Source organism: Amphibalanus amphitrite, unplaced genomic scaffold, assembly GCF_019059575.1.
Source record: "Amphibalanus amphitrite isolate SeventyFive unplaced genomic scaffold, NRLGWU_Aamphi_draft 000042F_arrow, whole genome shotgun sequence".
In the NCBI taxonomy this organism is placed as follows: domain Eukaryota; kingdom Metazoa; phylum Arthropoda; class Thecostraca; order Balanomorpha; family Balanidae; genus Amphibalanus; species Amphibalanus amphitrite.
This window is the reverse complement of record NW_024881538.1, coordinates 548,193-567,007: the sequence shown is the minus strand read 5'-3', so window position 1 is coordinate 567,007 and position 18,815 is coordinate 548,193. Positions and strand designations below refer to the sequence as shown.

Below are 18,815 nucleotides of genomic sequence, written 5' to 3'. Positions count from 1 at the left end.
GCAACTCTTTTCTCTAAATTTCGAATTATAATTGGCACCCGTCATTTACATGTCTCAAAAAGCCTTTTTAGGACCGAGAAAGATTCAATAGCGATCACTAAGAGGCGTTAGTCGCCACCGGGTCACCATCTGAGCTGACCTGACCCAATCTTTTAGACAGCTTTCTCGGCTGGGGCCGGGCTATTGTCTAATTACGTAACAGAGCGCTAATGATATACAACAGTGTGACGTGTGAAGGCCGGAGGGATGGGAATGTGTTCCGCTGGGAATGTGTTCCGCTGTCCGTAGAGCGTTTTATTACACAGCTAAACCGTCGAACATAACCTCAGCCACCATTCGATCCTCGCACCGCGCCGTCCCTCAGTCGCCAATTAATGCTCGTCGACCAGTCAGTCAGTCGTGAGTTTAGGCTCATTGAAAGATCAATTGCAGCCTTTCAGGTCATAGGCATCGCCACTATCCCCTACCTCGTCCCATACTTCAAACCTCTGAGAAACAAAGGGGAGCAGCACTCGTTACCAAACTTAGGCCATGAAAACAAAACCGACGAAATGCCCCTGCGATCACCGCGATCCACCAGTGACGCAATCGTGAAATATGCAGCCCAACATCTGCACATTACACAAATATGAACAGCAGTTTCGCCACCTTTAATCGTCCATTTCACGGCACCAATCGCCGGCTGAAGCGTCACGACTGTAACGCTTCTATCCGCGCTCGTTTGCCGTTGACACGTGATGAAAACAGCCGGATGGGACCGTCAAACTCGCGGTGTCCGCACTGGGCGACGTGTAAGGAAGGTTTACCGAGTGACTCTGCAGGCCACGGATCTGGATATGTATGAGCTCAATCGGGGATGACCCGCCGTGTACCACAGACAGTCCCATCGCGTGCTAACGTCGTGGAATTAATCGCAGGCGCTGTCACGGTTATAATGGCAGTAGGTATAAGCATAAACACAAATACACGATGAATTAATGATATGCTACTTTAGTGGGCAAACACTGGGAGAAATGGGGTACCGCCAAACGAAGTAACACATTGAAGCACTTGTGGATATGTGGGGTGATAGAAGGTGGCTTACACGTCTTTAGAACAGCAAGTATTACCCGACGAAGGTTTATCAGACACCATCAAACAGGAAAAGTTACAATGCTTCTATTTGCATAGTTACATATCAATGGATAGGTGAACAGCAGAAGGACCTAGGCTGGCCAGGAAAGCTGGTCCGGTCCGGTTTTGTCTGGTGGTCTGAAAACTCTGCTATTTATCCTCGTGGCGCCGCAATGCGCGCCAGGTAACGGACTCGCAGTGTCACACTGTGAACTGCGAGTACAAATGTAACACTGTGGGCTGAGTGCTAAGCACCAGCAGTGTGAAACTGTAACTGTTGTGTAACTGACAATCTCTACATACGACACCAGACCATCTTTGTGACACTGAGGAACGCGTAACGGATCGTCTCTGTGACACCTAGGAACGCGTAACAGACCATCTCTGTGACACCGGACCATCTCCGTGACACTGAGGAACGTGTAACAGACCGTCTTTTTGACACCTAGGAACGTGTAACAGACCGTCTCCGTGACACCTAGGAACGTGTAACGGACCATCTCTGTGACATTGAGGAACGCGAAACGGACCATCTCCGCGACACTGAGGAACGCAAAACGGACCATCTCCGTGACACCGAGAACCAGGGTTGAAGGCCGACGATCGGTGACCTCCGGCCGTCGTCGTGAGGGTTCCTGGGGAACGAAACTGGTTGAACCGGTTGCCCGCTACACGATAAAAATAAAATCGTGATCGTCACCGCGCTGACAATAGATATATGACTTCCGAGAACGGACCGAGAACAGTAACCGTCTGCTGGACAAAAACAATCGATCGCCCAAGTGAATAATACATTCTTCATCAGCGAGAGGTACTGAAAACACCCATTGCCTATACATTCAGACTTCAGAGTCACCACGAAGAGAGACAGTGCATTACTCAGCGACTTTGCAGTCCTCGCGTATCACTGCTACGCAACCTGTCCCAAGTCCCAACGGAGTTGAACGGCCATATTTTATCTCAGGCGATGAAATTCGGAAGCCTATAAGGACGACAGAATCCGATTCCAGCTGAGAGCTCACGTCTGAAAGATGACCTCAGACCATTACTCGCAGGCAGCATCATCAGTCAGCTGTGACAGCAGTGGCCACATCACCAGAATGACCGGCCGGACCCTGTCCTGCCGATAACGCCAGTGCACAAACTCCTCACTCTGGGCCAACCACTCGACAGGGACTCGCGTCATCCTGTGTTACCAAAACAAGCACCCGAGTGCTGAGCAACGCTGCCCGAATTATCTGCATTCCAATGTGATTATCACAAACTTCAAAGAGGTCCGGAAGTGTTTCTATAATTCGCAGATGGCTCTCAATCTATTCGTGAAAGGCTTCGTATGTAACCATCCTAAATGAAAACCAAGGACGTCTCTACCCCCAAGGCATCAGAATCGCCCTCGACTTTCAAAAACTTTGTGAACGGCTGTGGCATCAACCATATCACCCCATCAACGTCTACCGCAGTATGCTGTTGGCCTTAGCTGTCTTCGAACAGGCAGGAAAGCGCATAGCAACTGCTTTATCAATTCAAGTCAAACTTACCAAAGTGGCATATTAGTTTCCATTGCCACGCAGTAGCGGCGGAACACCTTCAATTAAGGGGGGGGGGGGGCACTGCCGACTTTTGGTCCCATTCTTCCCATGCAACGCCCATAGGGCTAATGTTAAAATGCCAAAATCAAAGGGGGCACGGTGCCCCGGTGCCCTCCCCGTTCCACCGCCTTTGTTGCCACGGTATTCCTAAGTCCTCGAAATGAAACGCTGCAAGTCTCTGCTTCCTACCACAGCGGCCGATAGTATTATCGAAGTTGCAAGATATTATGGAAATACCGCATAGGGGTACGAGTACAACGAAAACGGGATGTGAGTCATGCCTAGTGTGAGTCAACTTCGATGTGGTGAGACTCTTCAGGCTAACAACATCGAAATGCCCTCACAGGAGAAGCACCAGATTAAGTGTGCAGGATAATTTTTAAGGGACATTCCTGACACATAGGATGTCTCTTTAAGCAGTATTTGTATGGCATCTCAACCACGGAGCTTTTTATTACCACGCAATATTGTTTGCGCCGGTTGACAAAGAGCACATTCCTATCTACATCACCGGGCCAAGACTCTTGCAACATTGATATTAACACAAATAAAGCCAACAGCCGGGCATTGTCACGGTCACATTGGCCACGGGACACTCCCAGTCTGCAGCTCTCTCCCTCTCTCCCCTCTCCCCGGACACGTGACTGGTCTGCGGCCGTACTCTACGCCCGAGTACGGCTGACTGCGGCGCAGTGTGTGCTCGACAACATGGGGAGAGGGGAACACGTGAGCAGATACCCTATCAGCTCGGCCCGTGGAGGGCACGGGAGCACCTCGGGTACACACCACCGTCCAACGCAGCGCCCCGAGGTCCCACGGCCGGGTCGACAGTGGGAATATTCCAGGTTCCGGCGGCATTCCATGACGGACGTGTCACACCGAGGCGCGGCGGTGACCTGGTATTGGCAGGCCTGCCGAGGAATCGTCGGTGCCGCGGCAAACACCCGCCCCCACCCCCGTGGGGAGAGAACTAGGGCAGTCGATACGACATGGGCAGTCGTCGACCACAGCGACAACATAGAACCGAATGCAAGCACATGCATTCGACGGCATTCCTGGACTTGTTTATCCGCGATCCGAGGCAAAGCTCGTGACGTTGTGTGCAATGAAAGGCGATACATTGCCAGTAAGGTATTCAAACGGTCCGTCTCGTATTTACGTAAGCTGCGCTATCTGTGTGTGCAGTGAATTTTTCAATAAACATCACTGAAAACACGATTTACACCCCATTGACACCTTAAGTTGGGATTACACCCACTTTACACCAGATATGCACCAGAAGTACGCCAACCTGATGCCCATTATACACCGTTGTTAGTCCCTGTTTGCACCCATGAACCTTTTTAACACCGCTCATACACCGATCCGCTAAATATACCATCAACACACCAGGCGAACACCCTCGTTGAAACACCATCTGTACACCTAGGTGATGCCCAGATCGGGGTGTAATAAGGGAATAGATCGGGATAAGAACTTTCTGGAAACACCCTTTTTACACTATACGAACACCATCGTTGAAACACCATCTGTACACCATATGGCGATGCCCAGATCGGGGTGTAATAAGGGAATATATCGGGATAAGAACTTTCTGGAAACACTCCTTTTACACTATACGAACACCATCGTTGAAACACCACCTGTACACCTAGGGCGGCGATGCCCAGATCGGGGTGTAATAAGGGAATAGATCGGGATAAGAACTTTCTGGAAACACCCTTTTTACACTATACGAACACCATCGTTGAAACACCATCTGTACACCATATGGCGATGCCCAGATCGGGGTGTAATAAGGGAATAGATCGGGATAAGAACTTTCTGGAAACACCCCTCTTACACTCATTGAACAAGGAAGCAACGCCGTTTTTCGCGCGCTTTCTAACGGCTGCCGACATGACGTCAGCGCGGCCGACCAATGGGAAGCGGCCTAGGCCCCTGCGCGGGCCCTCGGCCGACGTTAACGGCTCAGTTTCGCCGTGACCGCGACTCAGGACGCTCCGACGAGGGGAGCGTCCCAAGTGCTGGGTGGTGAAAAGTGAAAACCTCTATTAAGTGGGCTGTGAGTGCGGAGTGCGACGCAGGATCTCCCTCTGGCCTAGCGGGACGCACCACGGTGCCTACCCGCGGCCAGATTCTGCCCTTCCTAGGAGCGGATGGGCAACGACCGCCCAGGTACGCCCTCCACATCGCGTCAACGACTTTCAGCAGCCGACACGCCGTCGAGGAACACCAGGAGCCAGGTGGCTCGCCAGCTACAGTTCGAGCTGGATCGATCCGAAGGCGGTGCCGGGGGCGCGAGGCCCACCCAGCCGGTGCTTCTGGGTGACGACCAGCTGGAACAGCTCGCCCGCCGAGTGGCGACTCTTTTACAGCCGCCCCGGCCGGGCCGCGCTGCCCAGCCATCGCAACCAGACTCGACACCTCGGCCGGGTTCGGCTTCTCAGCGCCCCATGGACGGCCCACCTCCGCTGGTGCTCCCGCCGCCCGAGTTTAACCAGCAGTGGCGAAACTACCTCTCTCAACAGAGGCTTATCAACGAGAACTATCAAACAAGGGACCGCCAAGAAATCAGAGTGCTACTCCTAGCCACTGAGCGCCCCCCGGCCGACATCCAAGACCAGCAGTTCCTTCAAGATAGACTGAAACTGTTCGTCATAGTCGGCCACCGCGGCTGGGCGGCCGCGCTAAGTTTCGTATGCGCTAAGTTTAGTTATGCGTTTCGTTTTAAGTTTCGTTGTAATAAATGTTGCACCAGCTGGCTGACTTTGGTGACGGGTCTGCGAATGAAAAAGGTGGGGAGCGGTGGTGTTGGGGAGCGGTGCATGGATGGTGCTAGCCGGGTGTACCGTGGGTGCTAGGGGAGTGTAGAACAGGAGTAAAATGGGTGCAAAGAGGGTGTAGAACAGGAGTAGAATGGGTGCAAAGAGGGTTTAGAACAGGAGTAAAATGGATGCAAAGGGGTGTAAAACAGGAGTAAAATGGGTGCAAAGGGGGTGTACAACAGGAGTAAAATGGGTGCAAAGGGTGTGTAGAACAGGAGTAATTTGGGTGCAAGGTGGTGTAGCACAATAGTAAAAAGAGTGCACATAAGGTGCAAAGGTGGCATAAAGCTGGTTCAGGGGGTGTAAACCCGGTGCAAGTGGGTATGATACGGGTGTCATATAGGTTTACTGGTGGTGTTAAAAGGGTGCAAGAGGGGTGTATGAACGGTGTTCGACAGGTGTACAGGGTGTATGTTTGGGTTTCGAGAGGGTTAAGATGGTGTTCTTCTGGTCTAAGTAGGGCGTAAAGTGGGTATCGTTTTAGACCACACCCCATTTACACCAAAAAAGGAATCATTTGAGTTTTGAGTGATCCGTTGCCTGACCGCACCCAGCACCGTTCACCCGCGCCAGTCGTGCAGCCGAGCCTGACCGGTGAAACTCCCCCTCCCCGTGAGGAAGGGGATCCATCCTCTCCCTGGGGATGGGGGGGAGGAGTCGGCTATACCACTGCTTGCAGCCCGCTTGGCAACGTCGGCAGTGGCGTCACTGGCGCTGCACCAGTTGCGAACATATGGCGCCGAGTTTTAAATATATTTTTTTGAGTCTAGCGTTGTCCCTTGCCCCTTATCGTAACTGTAACAGCAGCTCAAGGCGATGCTCTCATGCACAATTGCACACCATAGCAGAGCCCTAAGAAACAGCATGGGTCCGTCGTCATTATTTGATTCCCAACATCGGACAGCAGATATAGGTACTCGGGTTTCTCCGTTCGGACATCCTACACTTCAACCACATTGACCTCTCTGAGGTCACACCCACCCTTATTGAATGCTGACCTCAAGAGTTTTCCTGTATGACTGAAAGAACACTCGCCCCGTCGCGCCGCGTGGACTAGCGCGGCTTCGATGTAGGAGTGGCGGTGACGTCATCATCAGTCCGAATCGATGACGTCACATCCGGCTATGAAGGCAGAGATGGACGGGCGTCGACAGTGCACAGGCTGAAGGGACATTCAGACGGCAGCGCTGATGAGGAAATATGGGAGCCGGGAGGAATGCAAGCTCTATACTAGAGATGCCCCAAATTTGCAATTTCATTACCGCCCCGCCCCGCAGCTACCCCTTGCCCAACCACAACTACCCGCAAGCTGATTTTGTCTGAGCCGAACCCGCAAAAAACCCGCAATCTTAAAAACATACTTTTGCAAGAAAAAAATACAGCTGAGTCAATGCTAGAGCTATATAAACCTTACTTGCTTCATTGCTGTGCAGAAAAAGACAGCCAAACAAATAGTAAGGACTTGAAATTGCTATGCTAAGTCCTCAGGAAGTGCACACTGGATAGTGGAAAATGAATAATGCATCAATACATTTGAAATTCCTTTCTGAAGAGTTCAGTAAAATCTTTCTCTCACCTTACCCTTCAGCATTGGCTGAGGATCAAAATTTCACTCTGGCTCCCTCTCAATGTTAGGCCTCTGGAATGATATTGTTATCAAAATGAATGTTGATATAAAAAGATATGCGATTTCCAGTTAAAAATAAATAGTGACACAGTGAATAATGAGTATCCAGTCGATCTACACATAAAACAAATCATGCAAAATCCCAGCAAAAACCAACTATAATAACATATATGGCCTTGCAACTAACCACCAATGAACCACGCATTTCTGGAAACATGCGTCAGAAGCGTCACCAACAGCTGATGAAGGAATGTTACAGCGACTAAATTATTGCGGCCGTAGTTAGTCGAACTTGTTGCGAAAACACTGTTGTATAATGCATATTCATGTGCCATTCTGATTAAATTATTTTACACAACAGCTAAAGTTTTACAATTTAGAGGTTAATCACCGGTTTAGAAATAAAGAGACAGTAAATACTAAATTAAATGTAATGATTTTATAGATGGTCTTGGTAATGCTCTCCGGCTGGTCATCTGTCGGCATACAAATGATAAGGACGTAAAAAGACAAAAGAAATAAATGCGACCAGCTACGTGGTTTTGTAACATGTATAACTGCTATTTTGAGGCATTCAAAAACCAAGACAGAAAAACTGATTGAAAATTATTGCGTCATCAATGACAGCTTTCCTTCACCTCAGAGACCAAAATTGACGCAGTCAAATGCCCATCCTTGTCAGAATGTCGGAAGTGCGCCAGTATTGTATTGCGTTATGTTTGGGCCGGCCAGTCTATATTTTGATTTTTTGTAAGGGTGATTGGTGTGTTATTTTCGTAATATAGGGTGGAACAGAACATAGAGTAGGATAGGTAATCAATGAATTTGCATCAAATTTTGTTTAGCTGATAGCTCTTTTTTATGCCGACCAGACGCAAATAAAGTAACATGTGGCATTTGCTCTGATTTTCAACATCTCATTTAAGTCTGGGTTCTTCCATAATGTATATCTAGTGCACACTGCACAGTGCACATAGACTTCAGTTCAGCTTCCTATAAGTTTGCTTTCAGGGTCTTTTATGTTTTATGGAATGCTTTCATCAGCATTTATTTATGCTTAGTAGTTTATTGCTTGTACCCTGGTTTGGTCATTGCCAGACTGTGGATGCTATTGCTGGTTGTTTTCAGTTTTGCATTTGAAATGTGCTTCCTTGATATATTTTTATATTTGGTTCTGTTTTAAAAGTTGTTTTGATGAATGTTGTATTGTTAACCTGAGCAAATGCACTTGGCATTGTGTTTTGCATCTAAAAAAAAATAAAAAAAATTATAGGTTCTTAAGTCTGACCGCCAAATACCCGCCACACGACAAGTTTTGCTTCTCAAACCCGCCAAAAACCCTGCGGGTTTTGAAAACCCGCAGAAAGCGGGTTCGCGGGTTCAAAAAGGGCATCTCTACTCTATACCATACGTCCGCTAGACTGGAGAAATGCAGTGAATGCTGAATTGAATAGTCTCCCGGCCTGTCGGTGTTCAAGCATAAGCCATAGGTATGAATTAGCCGTCTAAATAATGCAACTTATAAACAATTTGCTAACAGCTATACAAAAACGGTTCCAATGTCATATCCATGGATGAATCTGTAGCGCCGTAGACACAAACCAGCCCTAACACCGCCTGTTGAAAGAAGTTCGCTATGTCCAGAGGTGCTCTGTGCAGAATGCTACTGACGAGGCCCGGGTTATGCAGTCTGCCTCTGAAGAGGTCCATGCCAAGTAGTACGCCGCTGTCGAGGCCATGGAGCACATTATCATCGAAGACATCCGCTGCGCCACAGTTGTGTTCGCGCCTCAAGAAGTCGCCTCCCAAACTCGTCAGGCGGTGACCTCATGTATAAGTGAGCGGCTGAGCCCCCCCCCCCCCGTCTCATTGCCTGAATGAGCGTCCTGCAGTCCACTGGCCTCATGCACAGTCCCCTGTCATGATCTGGCGAGTCTGTAACTGCAGCCGTCGGATCCGGAGCCGGCACCGGAAAAACGGGTTTGTGGCCGGCCGGCCGGCCTGACGCTGCTCCCAGATCGACACAGAGTCAGACAGGTGGTCCAGAGCAGAGCACACTACAGCTGAGCATGGAGGTGAGAGAGTTAATCCACGGCGGAGATCCTCCCAAGCTGAAACCTCAGACCGAGCCATCCACAGCACAAGTCACGTTCACGGATCCATCACGTGGCGCTGATGAGCGACCCGTGGGCGGTGGTGACGTGACATCAACTAGGACCAAAGAGATGACGTGACATCACCAGTGACGCAGTCTTTCTGACATTTCAGTAGCTCCCTTTCATTTCAGTAGCGGCGGAACACCTTCAATTAAGGGGGGGGAGCACTGCCGACTTTTGGTCCCATTCTTTCCATGCAACGCCCTAGGGCTAATGTTAAAATGCCAAAATCAAAGGGGGCACCGTGCCCCGCGGTGCCCTCCCGTTCCGCCGCCTATGTTTCATTTCCTTCTCCCCGGCAACAGAGGTGGGCCCGGTCAGCCCAACTCGGCGCCTGTTTAGTCTATGAACGCCGCATGACTACAGATACCAGCGGCGTCCCGTTAGCCGCTCTGGAGGCCGCCTTGTAGTTGTGCGTCCAATCATCACGAGGGTGCCGCTCGTCCTCAGCCGGGTGCGGCCGTCACCCGAGCAGCCGGCCCTCTCCCGTTCACAGCAGACGCGCCCAGCAACACGGCCGACGCTAAAGCCGAGCACCATCAGCGGCAGATAAACATTTGGTCTCTCCGACTCCGACGCCCGACCTTGACATTCCATCTCGAGCTCGGATTCCGGCCAGCAGGGAAAGAGCGCGCTGCCGGCTCTCCGACCGTGGACGAGGTTCGGCCAGGCCACGCCTGATCTGCCAGTTATCTGCAGATTTCCAGAAATTGTAACCGGACGGTAAAGCGTAATAAAACTCGATCGCACAGCACATATTTCCAAGTGGTGCAGTATGACAGAATTTATTTATTCAGTCCCAGAACACATGCATGCATCCAGTCTGGCCTGCACGAGGCGACCGCCCTGTTTCTGCTCAGATGGCACGGACTGTGGAAAGTGGCACCGTTGCAAGTCCCGTTTATAGGCGCCTGCGCCCACGGCAAACACCCCTTGACGAACGATAACGACACCGTAACGACACCGTAACGACAGCGTGACGCGTCAGAAACTCCGCCTCCGTTCACCCTTCCAGGAGACTCGACTTTGCTGACCAGCTGCCGTTTTCACTCAGCCGCTCTCTAAGCTCCTTACGAACAGCAACGCCGGTATACAATACAACGATGGGTGGCGTGCACCGTAACTGACTCCAAGGCAATTGTGGCCGAGCCGTGCCAACGACACACCGGCACTCCCACGTAGCTGACCCCAGTTCCTGCCGGGTCAGCTCACTACGAGGGTCATCAGCGGGTCACAGAGGTCACAGGTTCATAGACACGCTCAATGTCCACGGTCTTGATGAACCTTCATTTGACCGGCCGGTGTCGCTGATTATTTTGCGCTGCTGATTGCGCTCGGCATATTAAGGTCATCAGCATAGTCACATTATACGAGAAATCTAGAGCGGTGGCTGCCCAAGTCACGCTACCACAAAGGACCGACCGATTAGCCGCGTAGGGCTGGAAGTAGCGAAGGCAGAGCCGTCTGGGAATCAGAGAGTTGGTTCCTCTCAGTCACAGCTTCGTTCGGCGACTTCAATAAACCACAGCTGTTGCCTATCAGAATCGTGGCTCAAATATGCATTATCTTCAAGATCGTCGATTGCAATTTGTGCACGCCAGTGCATCGTGGTGAAAGAGCAATCAACTTTGAGAGCGATTGACCCAAACAATAACGCCCTGGTCACGCACATCGGCACATCAAAGTCGAGCGCCCACCGAGCGTTTCCAATCCAGGTGTTCGTGTCGAATACGTGCAGTCAATGTGCCCATCAATCGCAGAGTGACCGCTCAGGAACCCTGCAAGTGGCAGAGAAACCTTCCCAGGACTCGGCAGTCGTGACCGGGTGCTGAAGGACAGCTACTGTCGGCTGTTGCTACTCCACCAGCCAGCGCTCCCGCCGGAGATGGGGTCACTCACCAGTGTGCATCGGACAGCTCGAGCGTCACAGGAAACGGCCAGTGCCGGAGCTCACTTCCGCCGCTGACCAGCTTTCTCCCGGCGGCGGCGTCACGCGGCCGTGACGTCACGGGTCACGGGCCGTGACGACACGTGCAGGTCGCCGGACGGAGCGCGCCGCCGATAACGGAGCGCCCGCTCCACGTGGGTGCGTGGTCGGGGTCGGGGCAGCGTAAGTGGCGGGGTGCACCAGCTTAGCGTCACGGAACAGTGAATACTGCTGCCAAATGGCGTGGATTGACACCTGGTGAATGATGGTACGGCTTACGACTTACAAGTCGCCGATTAGGACTTGGCTTGAATTAAGGATTTAAGAATTAAGGAACCAGTCTCATGTCTACGCAAACACGGGCGCACATGGCGCCGCCGGCCGATGTTAAATAGCTCCTTCCATATATGTGCAGATCTAATCAATAAGCAATAACTTACTAGACATAATAATATATAATATCACACGGGGCCGGTAAAATGTTTCATTCAGGACCGAGGGATTTGTTGAGTTTTCCGCACGAGACCGAAGGTCGAGGGCGGAAAATTCAACAAAGCCCGAGGTCCTGAATGAAACATTCCGGCCCAAGTGTGATATTTATTTTAGCATATGCCGTTTAATTTCCATATTTAAGCTTCTTTAACAATTTTACATTCTTGAAAGAAGTGGAAAAACCAAGACCGAATATCAAGAACTAAAAAATGTACATATTCCCTGACCAAGATAATAAACCAAGCCGACTCATCCTTGTGTCTGGCTGTGAGTTGGATTCCTATCAAACCAAGAACATCTACTTCAATCTATGTCATATGAGAAGCTAGAGTAACGTGTTTTCAATATTAGAGAAGAGTGGAAGGTATACCTACAATCCTGTGAAGTGAGCGCTTGGTTTTCTACCCATGTCAATATGAATAAAGTTTTTACTGATCAATGTGAAATGCGTTTTTTTGTCAATTCATTACACTTGTAAAAGGCATGAAATTGGCGCTACAGTAGGTGATTAATTAATTTGTCAGTACATTAAGATTTAAAATTTTATCTTATTGAAAACCAACATTTACAATCTCTTCAATAGTTCAAAGCGACCAAATGCAACATGTCAGTTAACGTTAGATTTATATCAGTTAAGCTCTTTTCCAGCGCCTTCCTCCGTCTCAGGAAATGCTTCAAAAGTTCGCTGGTAAAATGTTTTGCCCATGGGCCGAAACCTTTGCTCAATTGACTTCAACATTATGCGGTTTAATCCAAAAAGCTTTTACCGCACGCTCGCGCTAATGCTAAAGACATACTCCGGCATATGCTAAATATGCATATTGCATAATTATGAATAAAGCAAACACACACAAGAAGAATATCTTGGAAAGCACACACCATGTCAAGTGCGATGAAGGATTCAGTACAGGATATCTGACGTCATTTTTACGAGCATTCGTTCGGTATCACTGGTGACAGAGACCGTCAAACTGGCCTCCAGTCTCTGCAGCAGTCTGAATCACTCACTGCGACCGCCGAGCGTCCGGCGGCCATCTTTGTCCGATTCTGCGAAATCGACAGACATAGTTCTGCTCGGGCCGGGCGTCCGCGGGCCTCTGTCGTCACTTCCGGCCTCCGTCCGGCGGTGGCCACAGCGCCAAACACGGTCGCAAAACAGCGGGCCAATCCCAAAGACCACGAACTAGCGTCGACGTCGAACTGGGCCAAACCTGACGCGGCGCGCCGTGACGAGCAACGGCGCGACGTGATTGCATCCGCGCGCCGCAGCCGCCGCTGCTGGGAATACGTGACCATTGCACCGAGAGGGTCTGTACTGTGCCAGTTTAGGCAGCAATACAGTGATATCTAATTTCGTGAATTGAACACATGAGACTCAGGGCCCGGACCGGTCAGTAGTCGGTCGTCAACTCGTCACGAGAGTCGACAAAAGATGGCGATGTCACGGCGAGGCGAGCGTGCCGCGGCGCCGCGCCAGGAGCGCCGCTTCGTGACGGGCCAGTTCGTGTCACGGCCGTCCCAGTCAGCTCAGCCTCACTGTCCGGACCGGGGAGCATGCTGGAAGTCCACGAGGGCTAATCAAGGGGACGTTCTACAGGTTAGGCTGAAAGGGATTAATAAAAAGAGCAAGCTAAACCAGAAACGAGGCCAGGTGGTTCACAAAATGTGAGAGAACAGGAACAAAATATAACAATAGCAATAAGAAGAAGGAAAAAACTAAGCAACAACAGAGTGGACGAAGAGACTCAGCTGTATCGGTGTATTCAACAAAGGCAAGGCATTAGGCGGTGACACCCTAGGATTCCGGTAGCCACCTGTCCCTTTTGATTTATGACACTTAGAACCGAAGAAATTCACACACATTCAACTTCAAACGGTGGGGTGGGTACTGGGTAGGAACAGTATGAACCAGCAACTGAGCCACCGACTCACGAGACCAAAGAATTCGCCCTTGGAGTCCATGAAACCAGGGGAGCCGCCCTTGTAAGCCGTGAGACCAGCTGAGCCACCCTTCAGAGCCATGCGAACTGTGGGGGGCCTTGAAAACCACGAGACCAGGGGGCGACGTTCCGACAATTCAGGAAGTTGCGTTCCAGGGTGGCTTTGTCGAGCGATCCGGAATGTAAATGAGTCTGTGCGATATAATCGGAATGCGGCGGTGGGAGTGCGAGACGGGATCTGGCGGCGATCGGCCTCCGTGGCGGCGCAGCTCCTCGTCAGTCAGCTGACCGGGAGGTCAGAGCAGAGGTGTGACGACCATGGCGGGAATGGGATGAGCGAGCAATGACTGAAATTGCTGTCAGAATCGTACCTTCCTCGCGTTCTGTCGGGTCCGTTTACCCATACCCACAAAAAATGTCCAGATATGCCCACTACCTACCCCATCGGTCATGAGCTGAGCTGGACCTCTGCAGTTAAAACTTGGTTGTTGATAAAACCATAGGCGGCGAACGGGGGTGGCACCGGGGCACCGTGCCCCCTTCGATTTTGGCATTTTAACATTAGCCCTATGGGCGCTGCATGGAAACAATTGGACCAAAAGTCGGCAGTGCCCCCCCCCCCTTAATTGAAGGTGTTCCGCCGCCACTGGATAAAACTATCGTCTTTTTTTTTTACTGGTCTCCCACTAGCACGATTGCATCTGTCAAATGAAATAGACGCAAATCTCTGTAGGATTCCCCGAGGGCCGAACTGATGAGCATACCGACGCCCTCTCACCGACACCTGCCAGTCACCCCCACATCCCTTCCCTCCGGCTGGGGTCGAGGGCCGATCCGCCGGTACCTGTAGCCCGCTCCGACGCACGCCTCCTCCCACCCCACCGCCCCCATCCGTCGTGTGCTGGCGGCCGGCCAGAGGAAACCGGCGTCTCTCGCCACCGATCGGCGCGTTTCAAGTACGGCGGACAGCGCGGCTTCCGACCTCAACGGACGGGCTAACCGTGAACACGCGTGAGGCGCCGCCACGAGTCTGGCCGAGCGACAGCTGAAGAAGGGGAGGGGTCGGCCCGTGACACGTGAATGATACATGAGCGCCGCGCGTCGGGCCACCAGCAGCAGTATCGGTTACCGGGGAACCCGCGCGGCGGCACGGGGAGGTTCATTAATAAACACCGATTACAGCTGGCCGTGGCCGGCCGGTTCCACGAGGGAACCGCACAAGACACCGCACGTGTCTGCACCATCGGCCCGAAGACGTCTTGTTAGCGGCATAAAATTGAATTGCAGGATGGGGTTACGGGGCTCACCTGTCGCTTCGGGACATGGTAACAAAATCGGAACAGGCTAGAGGGGCGCCCGAGCGCATGCAGAAGCAGAGGGGTGGCATCACATTACACATACCTACCGACGCCATCAAACTACCGGCTTCTGCGCGCTCGTACACAGGAAGAAGCGAGGCGCAGTTGTTCATCTACAACGCGCTGTGTGTGCACTTTTTGAGATCCGCTAACGTTCCCGGCTTACCAACATGTCGAACTAAATTAAAAACAAGTGACTAAGCGTAAGCAATTTTAAAGAAATTAACCGGGTCATTGGCCCAGTCTCGATACTTGGCGAGAACCTTCATTATGCACAATAAAGCGAGGAAAATCATATTAAATAGAACTGCTGAAGCTATTTTCCTTGGCAGCAGCCTATTTCTGAAGGAAGTGTGGTGCCACAAAGGGCTTTCGCTGAGCTTTGACTTCATGTGACGCAGAAGTGTTGAACCAGCGCCATCGAAATAGCGGACAAAAACCCGGACACTAAACATGACCCCTAATCCGTCACTTCTTTCAGCGGAACAATGTCGATGCGATCGACCGGGTCATCCACTAGCCGCCAATAGGTGGCCCTATTACTGACTTCTCTCAGCAGAACAATGTCGGCTCAATCTCCCAGGCGCGTACCGTCGGCCACCCCGGACACCTACAGCCAGTTATCGGACATTATCGCTGACACAAACAGTCATCAGCCCACCGGTACGGCGGGGCCGACCACTCCAAACAAACCCGAATCGCTCCACTTTCTAATTGACGGCCGCCACCCACGGCCGCCTATATCACTGCCGCTGCCACGGCCACCTATAACGCCGCTTACAGAGACTGGGCGATGGTCGCGATGGAACGGCGTTTTGCTTCACCCCGTCGTCCAGAATTCACAGCCGTTTTCCTTATCATAGCATAGCGCCTTGAAGCAGCAACCGTTCTAAAACCGCTGACACACTTTCTTCTTCCTAGCTTCGAGGTGGCTTACCGAGCTCAGACCTCGAAACTCACAGCTACTGCATTGTCTCGTGGTCCCATGCTGTATCCGCCCTGCCCCATCCCGGACAATAATTCGGGAACGAGCGACCACCAGACGGACGGCCATGCCAGTGGCTCATCGCACACAGCGTCCGGTTTCGCCGAACTAAGGCGATAACGGCGCAGAGGCGACGCAAGCGACGCAACCCGGCGGCACCGCATAGCTCAGAGGAACCAACTACTGGGCCGAAATCTACACTCACAGTAGCACAGCGGATGCGAAATCAATGTGAAGATGTTCGAGCTAAGTCCAAAAGTGACCCTTTCACCAGCCCCCGCCACCACTAAAAATTCGTACACCAGCCCAAGGTAAGAAAATAGGTCTAATTAGCCATTGTCCATGGTAGACAGTTATGTGAGCGATGAATGAACTACACTGGATGGGCGTTACAAGAGAGGTGCGTCGGGCAGTGCATGGCAGTCTGCCACAGAAGCTACCGGGTACAAAGGCGACAGCGAGCGTCAGGCGCTAAACTCAGCAGACACCGCCCCCCGGTCCGCGGACCATCACAATGTCCACCCCGCTCGGAGCGCCGCTGGGCGCTCACCACCACCAGCCGGCTCGTATGTGTGCACAGCGGCTCGTCTACATAAACATGCGCTGCAGTGTCCGGCCGGCGCGCTGTCGCCATCCCCGTCACCGGCGCTGAGACGGACAGGGTGGGTCGGAAAGGGCTGGCAGGACGCTGCAGGCGGAACGGAATAGAAGGAAGAGTGGACGAGCCGGACGAGACGAACGGATCAACGGCATTGGTCGAATAGAGAGAGCAGAGGATGCTCAACGAAATGGAACGGGCATGGACGGGCGGATAGCTCTGGCACCGTCAAGGCACAATGGAAGGGGACGCAGAAGACCGTCGATCATGCAGACTACCGTATTAGCAACGGCTGCTTGTACGTAAACCCATCTCCCTGGAGAGGCCTGAAGAAAAATACCGACATTCTTGCACCCCAACGCCGTTCTTGAAGTGAAGAGCTAGCACACAGCTAATGATAGCAAGTGTCCACAGTGCAGACTCCAACAGTTTGCACCACTTGAATTCCCTCAGCTCTCTAGTGCCGCGAGCCCCATCAACTTCCTGTGTAGACGGTAAACAACAGTGCACAGTGTACACAACGGCAACAAGGCGTGTGTCATGTGCAGCGTGCACTGTGCACACTGCAATGGTTGGTGCCCCGGATCACGAACCGTGCCGCGCTGACAACGTGAGGTCTTACGGAACCCGACGCCCCTTCCATCATTGGCACCCGGAGTCGGGTCGGGCCGCTATGGTCGCCGCAGTACATCAGGTAAAACCACGGCGGGTGTCTGCCGGGGGCAGTCGTCGCCTGCAGCAATCACGTGACCTACAGGGAGACAATGTACGAGAGGCGTACTGAGAAAGGCGCGGGCAAGTCAAACATCTGCCGTGGACCCACACCAGCCACCCGCTGCCGCTGCTGTCACGCTGCAGTGTTGAGCGCAGAGAGCGGCCAGCCTCCATAAACACCGCAGCATCACCGGGGGACGAGCGTGCTCCGCGCCATCCAGCGCCGCTCCTTCTCTGGCTCCATTTCACTCATTGCAGCGGGGCGCCCGCTCCCCCGAGGAGACAGCGACGCAATGCTCGCGCGACTTACGCGGCCGAGTCAATGGACGCGCGAGCGCGGATAAACACGGGAACAAAGCGACGCTGCAGAAGCGGGGCGGTTGCAGAGCTATCGGGCGCATCAGGCGACTCGACGGAGATGTTTGCCGGCTCGTCGTATAGAGGTCGCCATATATAGATGTGCCACCGCATCCCAATAGCTGCTTGTCGCGAACGTAATCCAATCAAATTAATGGGGCGTGCGGGTCTCTAACCCGGCCAATAAATCGTCGTTATTGGGCAGCTCAGACGCGACGCAAAGGGGGACGTCGAGCGGAGATGATCCTACAATTTGCTGACACAGAGGAAGCCCAAAGGGCGAATGCGTGATAGAAACGGACGAGTCCCGAGTATATGGCAAAGACAAATACACTTCGAGGAACCTGTTGCCTCCTCAGTTCTCCTTGCAGCGGTTTGCACAAGTGGGCATATCTGTTGCTTTTGGCACTAGGCGACTTTAAGCTGGCATTCCGTCTCAAAGCCCATTAGCGCGTCTCTCTCGCACGACGCGATCCGCATTCAACTATCCCAGCACGAGTTGGTGCAAAGAGTTTCTTGACGAAGGAATGTGAGAACAAGTTGAAGGCTTGCCATTAAAGACACATTTTCTTCTCTTCCTTCCCAGTCTCTCCCTTTTGTTCTCCTGTTGTACCCTCCCACCGCTCAGCTCCCTCCAAGTTGCACGTGTCCCCCCTCTCCACCCGTCATCAGGCCGGCCTGACGGTGAGCGCGACACACCTCGCCAGGAGCTCGGCGGCATTGTGGAGCTGCTCAGCGGCCCATTCACCGGGCGGCCAGCTGCGCCGGTACCGGCGGCGACGCGCCGCATCTGCCGCCGCGCCGCTGACCCAGATCACACACAGCGCGCCGCGCCACTACCGCCGCCGCCGCGCCGTCACCGCCGCAACGCTGGAAATAACCAACGTCCGCCGGCGCGGGCGGGGCGACACGGCACACAGCACGCCAGCCGATATGGCCGGCGGACTGCCGGCGTGCCGATGTGCCCGCGGACGGCGGCTGGGCAGCGGTGGTGGGGAGGGGAGAGTAAATGCTGGAGGTGGGTTGAGGAATAGGAAACCAGTGGAGATACAAGTACACCTATTTAGAATAGAGCACTAAGTAGCGAAACGGACCGCCGAGGGTACCTCTGAAAGTTGACGTGCCTATTCG

The 18,815-nt window shown here is 52.5% G+C and overlaps 1 protein-coding gene across 1 annotated transcript in view; it reads right to left on the bottom strand.

Annotated features, from left to right (window-relative positions):
• The window catches only part of LOC122376260 (CDC42 small effector protein homolog), a 46,156-nt gene that overhangs the window by 11,443 nt on the left and 15,898 nt on the right, over positions 1 to 18,815 (bottom strand). The gene's annotated exons all lie outside the window — the stretch shown is intronic.